The sequence below is a fragment of the Lipophrys pholis genome (assembly GCF_963383615.2).
Source record: "Lipophrys pholis genome assembly, chromosome: 19".
NCBI classification, from domain to species: domain Eukaryota; kingdom Metazoa; phylum Chordata; class Actinopteri; order Blenniiformes; family Blenniidae; genus Lipophrys; species Lipophrys pholis.
In genome coordinates this window covers 22,315,893-22,328,065 of record NC_137647.1, presented here as the reverse complement: position 1 = coordinate 22,328,065, position 12,173 = coordinate 22,315,893, and positions in this window count along the sequence as shown.

Below are 12,173 nucleotides of genomic sequence, written 5' to 3'. Positions count from 1 at the left end.
AAATGGAGACACTGTAAAGTCTGTTATTCTGTACTGAAGTGATCTTTGACATTGTTAGTTTGAAATCTTGAGTAAAAATACCAAAGCTGCCACATAAAAAGTAAGAAATATGAACGAGTCTTTTCTTTTATTAAAAAACGTGGAGGTGGATCTACTGACAGGACACGCTAAGAGACACGTGATCAATACTGGGAGGATTTATGTAAATAGATTAATAATAACAATTTCTGAAAATGCTTGTACTATTTCTGTTTGTAAAACAGGTTGCAGGTTCTATTTTTCATGTTCTTTTTTGGTTTGTAGATTATTTTGGCCATATTTTCATACTGTATACAGAATCGATCCAATATACTGTATGTTTGAAAAATTCCTCTATCAGCTTCATATTATGACATTTCAGTCTGTGCTTGTTGATCGAGTTTCATTCAGTCACTGCATGGTGAACGCAAAGAAAAGAACAAAGTATTATTCAGAAGAAAGTTCCCATATAAACAAGTATAATGAAACCAAGTAACCACAGCACAGACGTGCTTTACAGGTACAAGGACAAGGTGCAAACTCCTCACAGGAAAACCAACTCAACCAACAGAGCCGATCACGCCCCGTCCATTGTCCTAAACAGATCATAGCCACGTTACCAGAAGCAGTCGTTCCACCTTCGGTAAATATTCCTCGCACTGTTTAGGACACGTTGATGATGGTGTGTGGCTGCGTCACTGACGTCTCGGAGACACGTGGCGTTATTACCAGCCGCTTGGTCGTCCCCGTGTCATGTGAGACTGTATACAGGACTGTATGGATGGCTCATGTGCTCCTGACATCTTGATTATTGGGTTGGATTAATTCATTAATACTCAAAGTATTTGTGTATTTTTTGTGTATTTGACTGTCTGGCCATGAGCCTGTACTGTCATTCTACCCTTTAGATACTTCTGCTATCCCAAGAGATACAAAGGATTCATCAGTCTTGCTTACACTAAGCACAACTTCATTCCAGTGGCTGTTGTTTTATTAGAGTTTGCTTGTTCTTCCCATTTCATATATTGACTTTGTTGAGATACTGTGTCTCTATTGTCCGTGGATCGAAGTCAACAACACGTTTACTTCAGAGGTTTACTGTAAAACAAATGTTCCCCTCAGCGTATAAAACTAAACTGCTGGTTTCAACAAGGATAAAAAAATCACAATGAAAGTTTAAAGTTTTTTTTTGTTTCATATTGTGACCATCCAAGAGAAAATCAGAAATATATTGATGAAGATCTAGTAGGTTTTAACAGAGTCTCTGTGGAGTATCAAGCGGTGTGAGGTTTCACTGCTCTCCACATCCACGATCTTCACACAGGAAGGAAACGAGCGTTCAGTCGCTGCAGATCCTCGGTTTGGGTTTATGACGTCCCTCAGCTTGAAGTGAGCATGTGGGTAAAACAGGGCCACCATGAAATCTTGTGCCTGCGGCGTGTGGGTGCAGGATGTCGGTGGCTCCGCCTCCAGGCAGCAGCGCAGCGTCATGGCAGCCACAAATCCGAGCGCCATACTTCATTATTACTGCAGCTCATTAAAGAGGCTGCGTGGCTACCCAGCGCCTGCGTGAAGTCAGCTCATGAAACACAAGAAATTGAAGCTGGGTGCCGGCAGCTGCCCGGCTATTTTCTACCACCGGCCGTCTACGCGTCCACCAGCAGAGACATATTCAGTCTGAGTGGAAATGATGTTTCCTGCTTCTGAAGAAGGCTGAGACGCTGAGTTTGTCATGTAGAAGCGCCATTCTACAGTCTCTCTGGAAGAGAACAGATTGTGTGATTCCATTCATTTAGGGGGAATGTCACATTCTGTGTTTTATATACTGCAGTACCTAAAACATTCTCTGGTAGTTTGGAGGATTTATTCTCTGCAGTGGCTGATTTTTAGGTAAAACTTTTGCAGTTGGACTTCGATCAGAACTCAAAGAATTCATTGTTTGTGCTCCTGGATGTGAGATGGGACTTTAACTCATTACTTTCTAAAATGTCACAGGGATCCTCACATTTCCTCAATTCTCCAGTCAGCAAAGCAGCTCCTCTCCATGATGGTCCCTCCACCATGCTTGACTTGTACACAAATTGATGTATGTGAAGCTTCAGGAGCTCTACTGAGGTTTGATGCATCCAGAATATTCCCCACTGAGGCTCTGTGCCCTTTTTTCAGGATTGCTGTCTGGTTTGGTCTGAAGAGTCGTGCTCGGGTTAATGTTTGCGTTCTCACAGTTTCTGAACTTAAAACCTTCTTTTGCTTCGCTTCAAATTTGAAAGACTCACGAGACACTATATGGCCTCTCTTTGGTTCAGTTAACTCATCAACTCCTTCTACTCTTTTTTTTAAACATTCAAAAGCTGAATAAAAAAGTTTTTTGAGACTTTTTTGAAAGTTCAGGATATATAATATAAAGACGAACAACGTCATCAGAGCAACATTCAACTTTTGTATTTGGTGACAACATCAACTTGATTTCACCTCTCTTGCCTTCACCTAAACCATGAATATAGAATGGTAAAACATTTCTGAGATAATCTACAAAGGCTCTCAGACACAAGAAATATTCTTCGCACACAAATTAAATCTTACTATGTTAAATTCGTAACTCCGTTTTTGTTTAAAACAGATTTATAATTAACAATCAAAACAATGACGATTTCCTCAGCTCCATCATTTCTAAGAGCTTTACAACATGAAAACAGAGCCCAGGAGGTCCTCCATTAAAATATTAAAACCTGCCATGAGACAAATGTTTCACATACACAGGACAAACATGAAGTCGTGGTCGAGTTCTCAATGGAAAGAACATAATGAAGTTTTAATGGGATTGCTCATCATCGATCCCAGGATTGAAAAATACACAATACAACGTTCTTTGTGGAGTTTCAGTTCAGAGGTTCAGTGGAGTCAAAGGTTTATTCTTTACTTTTGAGATTTTTTGAAACGAGACGAGACGAGAAGAGACTGGACCAGACCAGACCAGACCAGACCAGACCAGACCAGACCAGACCAGACCAGACAAGACACGTCACGACACGACACGACACGACACGACACGACACGACACGACACGACACGACACGACACGACACGACAAGACAAGACAAGACAAGACAAGACAAGACAAGACAAGATAAGATAAGATTCATGAATAGTATAAAAACTCCTACCAAAATCACAAGTGTTTGGAAGCTGCTTGTGTTAAATTAGTATTTCAAATACATTTTAGAAAGTAACCTGGAAAAAAACCCGCTAAACCCACAGAGTCTGTGGTTGTTTTTATTGGCTCAGATTTTTTTCATCTCAGTTATGTTTTGGCTTCTCGCACTATAAGCATTTGTTCCTGCGCTCTCTCTCTTTTAAACCCTTCGTTATTGAGCTTCTGCAGCCAAAGCACCTAACATATAAAAGTCACAGCTTCCTCACTCTGAACTCAAACAACAGACCCACTTGTTTCCTATCAAACAGAGTTTTGGGTGGAAATCTGCTTCAGTTTGCTGCAAGACTGAAAAAACATTGGATCCTGAAGACAATCAGCTCAAAACACTGAGGGTCATTTCATCTAATCCAGAAGAAGATCATTGTGAAGCAAAACTTACACATGAGACTGTTTCTACATGTCAGAAACTCTGCAGTTAATTATCAACACAACACAACACAACACAACACAACACAGCACAGCACAGCACAGCACAGCACAGCACAACACAGCACAACACAACACAGCACAACACAACACAACACAACACAACACAACACAACACGGCACGGCACGGCACGGCACGGCACGGCACGGCACGGCACGGCACAGCACATCACAGCACAGCACAGCACAACACAACACGGCACGGCACGGCACGGCACGGCACGGCACGGCACGGCACGGCACGGCACGGCACGGCACATCACAGCACAGCACAGCACAGCACAGCACAGCACAACACAACACAGCACAGCACAGCACAGCACAGCACAGCACAGCACAGCACAACACAACACAACACAACACAACACAACACAGCACAGCACAGCACAGCACAGCACACAGCACAACACAACACAGCACAGCACAGCACAGCACAGCACAGCACAGCACAACACAACACAACACAACACAGCACAGCACAGCACAACACAACACAACACAACACAGCACAGCACAGCACAGCACAACACAACACAACACAACACAACACAGGAGTTTACCCAACATCTATTGTGTGTGTGGTGTCCTTGAACTTGACCTTGTTCAGCATTTAACAAGAAGAGAGCAGCTGAGTGTGTGTGTGTGTGTGTGTGTGTGTGTGTGTGTGTGTGTGTGTGTGTGTGTGTGTGTGTGTGTGTGTGTGTGTGTGTGTGTGTGTGTGTGTGTGTGTGTGTGTGTGTGTGTGTGAGAGAGAGAGAGAGAGAGTGAGAGAGAGAGAGAGAGAGAGAGAAAACAAACTAAAAATGTCAAAAGTTGGGACATTTCAAAATATAATGCAATAATGCACAAATCTTCACAATCCCCTGTCAACGACTCTGATTTTAACAAGAAATTTCTTTATTTTGTACAAATATACAATCTGTTTCATGTAAAAATAAATTTAAAAAAAAACACCACTGTTTCTGTGTACAAGCAACTTATTGTTATTTATCTTATTTTTCAATTACATTTTAAAACATTGTTATATTATTTAGCTAATGTACCAGATTCATTCAGCTCATAGTAATATGCAGAAAGTCTTCGTCAATATAAACCATGAATACATGTATGATCAACTTAGTATTTATTATGTATTCTACCTCGGTGAATGAGTAAAACATCATTAATATTTTTATTTTTCCATCATTCAATCAGTTAACACTGAACTAACTGCTAATTTATTATTTGTCTGGATTATTTGAAAAGTTAAAAAAAAAAATCTGTAGCTTTCCGTTTGCTTGTGAAGCATCGTTCAGGACTCAAAAGAACATTTTAGCGTCATGACGGGCTGGAAAATATTATTGTGAGATATTTTGAAGACTAAACAATTAACCAGAACATAAAGAGTTAATAACTAATTTATAGTTTTAACTCTTGTATAGTTGAGACACTCAAACTGACTGATAGTCACATCAATACGTTTTAGAAAAGGCAGTAATGTAATGTCTTTCAATTTGTCATCAATACTCTGACTAAACGATGTTTCACTGTCGATCAATAGAAATACGACAAAAACGGCTCTAATTTGACAGAAATCCTAGTTTGTCCCTCCTGGTTTGCTCAAATGAGCCTTTTCGATAGAAAGCAACGCTTAAAAAATACGACCTAAATGTGAACAAATAAATAAGTTCTAATATTTCTGATTAATTTAGGACAAATTGAACCACATGACGAGTGAATCTGGAGGGTCTGTTGTATTGATCACATCACTGGACTGGTTGAAATACAGTTTAACCTTCAACACTTTCATTTTCATTCTGCCGCCGTCAGAAACTCAGTCTGTTCCAGTCCAAACAAAGAAGACCCGGGGATAAAAGTGGAATTACCGGTATTTCAGATTATTTGTATCTGTCCGCCGTAACGATCACTGTGCAACGAGATTTACATTTAAAATCCTCCTCAAACATAGTGTCCAACTTTCTATTTAAATACCTGTTTAAGAAGGCTTAGGAAAAACACTTTATTATTATTATTATTATTATCATTATTATTATTATTATCATTATTATTATTATTATTATTATTATTATTATTATTATTATTATTATTATTATTATTATTATTATTATTATTATTATACATTTTCGTTTAAAAAATACGTTTGGTGGCATTAAAATGAACATAATTTTTTATAAATAATTGTCTTTATCTGAGAGGAACAATTCAAAACGTCTTAGAAATAAGTTTATTTTAATTTAAACAATTTCGTTCCTCAAAATTCTGTGAATATTATTTTTGTTGTTCTCATCGTGTGTGTCAGGATTTTCTTCCCTCTTTAATCAGAGTGCGTTCATCTTATTTCTGCTCCTTCCGTTCTTCTTCGTTCACCTTTCTGTGGAGCAGTAATGAAATAGACGAGCAGGTGCAGAGGCTGCTGGATTTGTTAATCTGTGCTGGATTATCGGCTGCAGGCGGAACTGAAGGCCTCAAGACACAGCGGCATAAACACTGCTGCCTTCTGAACAATATAACCGCTGACATCTACACCACTGACAGCCGCGGACTTCATTTCATCATTATATTTTAACACACATTATTATCAGTATTTAATATCTGGGCCCTCAGTGATTTGATTTGATCAAAATATAATTAGATTGATTTAAATTGGATGTCCGAGAAATAATTCCTCTGCGAGTCGGTAAACAAAATAAATGAAAGTAAAAAGAGATGAATGAATGAATGAATGAATGAATGAATGAATGGTCTGCTCAGCCACTGAAATACATAAAGACGATCAGCGGGTGGAAAGTGTGTGTGTCACGGCGGTGCTCGAAATAACAGCATGTTTCATGTGTTTGTTCTCCAGTTTCATGAATAATCCATCCATCCATCCATCCATCCATCCATCCATCCATCCATCCATCATCTATCATCCATCATCCATCATCCATCAATCTTATCTTGAGGTTTCCATTTACAGACATGATAGATAGATAGATAGATAGATAGATAGATAGATAGATAGATAGATAGATAGATAGATAGATAGATAGATATTTTACTAAAAATGACAATTTAAACAACACAAGAAACACATGAATAGATAAAGAAAGAAAGAAAGAAAGAAAGAAAGAAAGAAAGAAAGAAAGAAAGAAATAGCAGTGTTCAGTAACCGTCTTAAAAGCAAATCAATTCATCCAGCAATGAAGTTGAATATCAATGATCACAACAGTCACACACTTCTCAAGTGACGTCACATAGAGGCCGCATTGGGAATCTTTGTTTTACAATAAATATATTTTATCTGATTTCTTAATAAAATAAAAATCCGTCCTTTTGTCTGACCTGCAGGTATAATGAAACCACAACTCTTCTACATTTTCATCTATTTTCCCCTGGAGGCTTTTAGTCTGTGTGTGTGTGTGTGTGTGTGTGTGTGTGTGTGTGTGTGTGTGTGTGTGTGTGTGTGTGTGTGTGTGTGTGTGTGTGTGTGTGTGTGTGTGTGTGTGTGTGTGTGTGTGTGTGTGTGTGTGCGTGTGTGTGTGTGTGTGTGTGTTCTGTTCCCTGAGCGGCCAACAGGAGGGGGCCTTGTACCTCAGTCTGCAGCTCAGGTGAACCTCACGTGCTGCAGAAACACTCAAACAGCCACGAGAGCATCATCACGGAGCGCCACCCCCCGGATGTCCACAGAGTCACTGCAGGGGCCACTTTTTGCTTTATTGAACTTGTTTTCCTTTTTTAGGCCAATAAATTATGGAGGGTGAAGATGATTTCTTTCAGTTTGAAATACAAACATTTGGCCAGATCCCTCACATTTTGTTTCATTTTTCTTTAAAATCAAAACGTCGATTCGCACAACTTGTCTGTTATGTTAATATGCCGGTATTGACATCAACTGAAACCTCGGCAAGATGTTTAAAATAAAAATAACACCAAAAAGATCTTCCTGTAACATTTTGATAAAAGGTTTAAGAGAGCCTGAGGAAATGTTTTTCACCACAGTGACAGCTGAGCTGATTTACAACTCAGTCACAAGTGTGTTTTAGATTCATCTATTAGGATAAACTACACGTAGTGTTTGCACAATCTGGGAAAAAACAAATGATATTACACACAAATGATAATTTCTAGTCTTCAGTGAGTCTCATGAGCAGGTCAGCTTCCCCATGCAGGTGATATCAAGTTTGCATCTTTTTTTTTAAAACATGAAAACCTTCAATCGATTGAGTCCTGAGTGTCCAGAGGACAGTAGTCACACACAATGAAAATGGACAAATGGCAGGCTTTATAGAACTTTTTCACATCTTCTCTGTTGCGACTGTCCCACATTGATCTTCAGAGGTCACGAGTTGTGCAGAAGCAGCTGCACCACATCTGTCAGGTCCTGCAGATTCAGCTGGAACCTGGAAAAAAAACGCCCGGCTGCACATTTTACCCGACAAGCTCTCCAACTGAATGGTTCTCCTCCCTGCTCGAGAAAAGCAGGTGAGAAATCAGCCAGTATTGAACTTAACATGCGATCCATCATAATTTTCACTCTTCAGGATTGATTAACTTCTGTAGGTGTGGGGGATAAATCTCAGGGATGTGAATGGATGAAATAATTAGTTTTGTAAGGCGGTGAGGAGAGATGGCTGCTCAGCTTGTCATCGTCAAAACACAGAATACAGCAGAGGTCTGCAACCTGTATTTATCTTACAGTCGCACACTGTGCCTTCAAAAATAATCTGTGAATAAATATTATTTTGGATTTTGTTGAACAGCAGCGTGTATCGCTGATAGCTTGTCAAACAAAATATATAAAATATAATATCTCCTAACAGCTTTTGATTATAAATGTTGAGTTCCTCTACCATTAAAGCTAACCATGAGGAATTCAAAATAAAGACACGCTTTCACTGCCATTTATTATAAATTATCGATAGGAATGATATGCGCAGAAAAAAAACTGTAAGCAAGAAAAAAGTAATGCTGAAAGAGGTGAATTGCTAAAACAACAAAAGTGGCTGCATCAGCAAAGGAGAAAATTGTGAAAGAACCAAGTGTCAAGTGGTATTTTTAGTATTTTTAGAGTTTCTATTCTGACTCATTAATGTCCCAACAGTTTTTCAGGCATCAGTCGTTTCATTCATGTTTATTTCAATGACGTTCTGATTTTTTCCTCTGTTAACTTGCATGTCAAGCACATCCATGTAGTTTTTCAACGCCTCTTAGAGAATAAAAAAAAAAAAAGTCAAAGCTGAGTAATGTGAATTTTATACTTCTTCTGGGACTTTTCTGGTTTCAGGTTAAGAAATTGGAGTGTGTGTCGAGCGGTTTCTGGATTACTCATTTAAATGAGTGTCTTTTTTTCTGTGTTTGTTTTTCTTGTCCGTAAATAAATAAATGAATATGATGCAATATAAGTCGCATGTATGTGACTCCCATGTCATTGACGTGAGACTGACTCAGGAATCTGCACTGGAGGAAGCGGCACCGCCAAAACGTGAGAGGGAAAAATGGAAACAACCGACATGGTGGTCACAGATGATGAGATTATTCTTTGGAAAAATTGCAAAGTTTTGTGTCACTGAATCTCCATCCATATTTATTTCCGTGAACAGCGGAGTCGGGGCGACGTCACGCCTTCCTCTACGCATGTGAGTCACTCTTAGGGCTTTTCCACCAAACAGAACCAGGTTCTAGTTCAGGGCCAGATCTTAAATGAGCACCGCCCAAGAACCGGTTCTTTTTCCACCGTTAACGGAGCCAAGTGAGAGCCACGTCATTGTGTCACTCCAAAAGGTGATACGACACTGATCTGGTCCCTGACAGCACTCATACAAGAACCAGGAGACGGACTGTATTCATCGGTTTGGTCTTGGCCACTCAAAATGCTGAAAAATAAGCTCCATGCTCATTCGCGTGTTAAACCAATAGAGCGACTAAGAGACGTAATGTTTTGTGGCTCTTTGGTCTGATCGGAGGTTCAGGCCAGACTAGATGGAGCGACCCGGACCAAACTGATGAATATGGTCCATCTCCTGGTTCTTGTATGAGCGAGGTCAGCGCGAAATTGGTGAAATCAGTGACGTATCACGTTTTGGAGTGAAGCAATGACGTGGCTCTCACTTGGCTCCGTTAACGGTGGAAAAAGAACCGGTTCTTTGACGGTGCTCATTTAAGAACTGGCCCTGAACTAGAACCTGGTTCTTGTTGGTGGAAAAGCCCTACCTGAGCTTGGATAACTTTCACACTGCAGTCTGTTGGAGGTCGCATTTAAAATGTAGTGTGAACGATCACACAAAGAAATCAGATCCATTGGGCCCAGGCAGTGGTCCAGTGTTGTGTGTTGCTCTCCCACAGCCGAGGGGTCACTTTAGTTATAATGCCATTTTGAGTGATGTTGAAGAGTTGAGTAAAATATTCAAGTGGAGTTCATGCTTGGGTCTGCTGTTTTCATTTAATGATCAATTCTGCTGCTGCTTATACGAACCTACAACATCCAGTAAATAGATTTTTTTGTTCCTGAATCTGTCAGCTCTCAGGCGCTCCAGTGGGGGCACTCATCAAGGTCTACCTGTCATCCTAGACTCCATCGCACCCTGGCTTTCCTTCAGCAACATTTCTGGAGGCCCTCCATGTGCCAAGACACTCAAGCATTTGTCTCCGCCTGCTCTGTCCCAAAGTAAAGCCTCTCACCGGTTTTACTGTTTGCTGGGTTGCTATGACCACTTCCCATCCCAAACCGTCCATGGTCCGACATAGCTGTGGACTTTGTCACTGGTCTACCCTCATCTGAAGGTAATACTGATATACAGTATTTACCATTGTTGACCATGGTTGTGCATTTTGTCCCTCTCCTCAAACTACCTTCTGTCTGAGAGATCGCTGATCTCATTGTTAAGTATGTTGATCCCCTCCAAGGAATCCCTCAGGATATTGTATCGGATCACAGCCTACAGTTCTTATCCCAGGTCCGGAAAGCCCTGGGGGTCTCTTCTGGTCTTTCCTCTGGATAGCACCCTCAGGCCAAAGGTCAGACGGCACATGCCAATCAGGATCTAGAGTCTGCTCTGGGTGTGTGTGACGGCTCGTCGCCCCTCTTCCTGGAGTTCCCAGCTGCCACTAGTTCAGCAACAGGTGTCTCTCTGCTCATGGTGTCATTATCAAGCTCCCCTTTTCCCAGTCCAGGAGGAGAACGTTTCAGTGCCCTCAATACAGGTCAATCTCCGCCGATGCCAACAGGAATGGAAAGAGGCTGGACCTGTTTTTCTCCATTCTGCTGCTCGCAACCAACGCCTGGTGGACCTCCAAAGGACCCCGCAACCCCATTTTGGTTATTGACAATCACCTGGCCTGTAATGTCTGATGATTCTGGATGTCCTGGAGCTGGTGCTTCCAGTTCCTGGTGCACTGGGAGGGGGATGGTCTGGAGGAATGGCTATGGATCCAAAAGAGTTTAAATTTGGACAGGACTTTATTGGGTCCTTTTACAATGAGACCCTCGAAAAGCTTGACAGGGTCCTGGTCGGTTCTTTGTTGTTTCCACTTTTCACCCATGTTGCCCTGCCTAGAATAAAATAAATTAGAGATTAATTATTAACATTCTTCATTGCTTGCTTTACTGTATTTCTCGAATTTCTCTGTAAAGCTTAAATGTATTTATTTTTTGTAAAGCTTTTATGTATTTCTTTTATTTCTCTATAAAGCACTTGAATTGCCTTGGTGCTCTATAAATACATGTGCCTTGCCTTGCCTTGCCTCTGTCTTCATTGTAGTCTTTCTATTGGATCAATACAACAAGAGCTACAGCTAAACTCTAAATATAATATATATATATTTTAACAGTTTTATATTCATTTTGACGGATAAACATGTGGATTTTGATTCAAGCAATATGCATTTTGGTGGAAAGTGGACAAACTGTTTGGTAATAAAGATTGCTGACACTACGATAGAATCAAAAATATATGGATTTTATAATTATTGATGAAATACTGACAAATTTAAAAAACTGCAGGACTTTAATTTAACCTCACACTGTATTAAAGCACTGTCGTGTACTTAAAGGAAAACCCCTTATCTCAAACTTTCTGATTTCATTCATAGTACATCAGGTTTGCTTCATCTTCAGTCGAGATTATTCACTAAATTGAGTATCCCTCCATATTATATATCACTTTATCCAGCTCAGAGTCTCAGAGTCCAGATCTGCAGCTATCAGAGAAGTCAGGTCCACCTGGGCCGGGGGGCAGTCCATCACAGGACACACACACACACTCACACTCACATTCACACACTTTCACAGTCAGCAACTGACCTCACACGTAAGTTTCTGGACTTTGGAAAACACTGGACCACGTGGAGAACACCCAGACACATTGAAAACAACTCCACAGCACCGCCCAGCCTGGAATCAAACCCTTTGCCTTCTCGATATAAGTGTGACCCACTGCTGCACAGTGCAGCCCTCAAGGCAAACAATAGTTTAGAAGAAGGAAGAATAGAAAAGAGTTGAAAATCGTAAAAACATTATTTAAAAAAGCTGAAATTT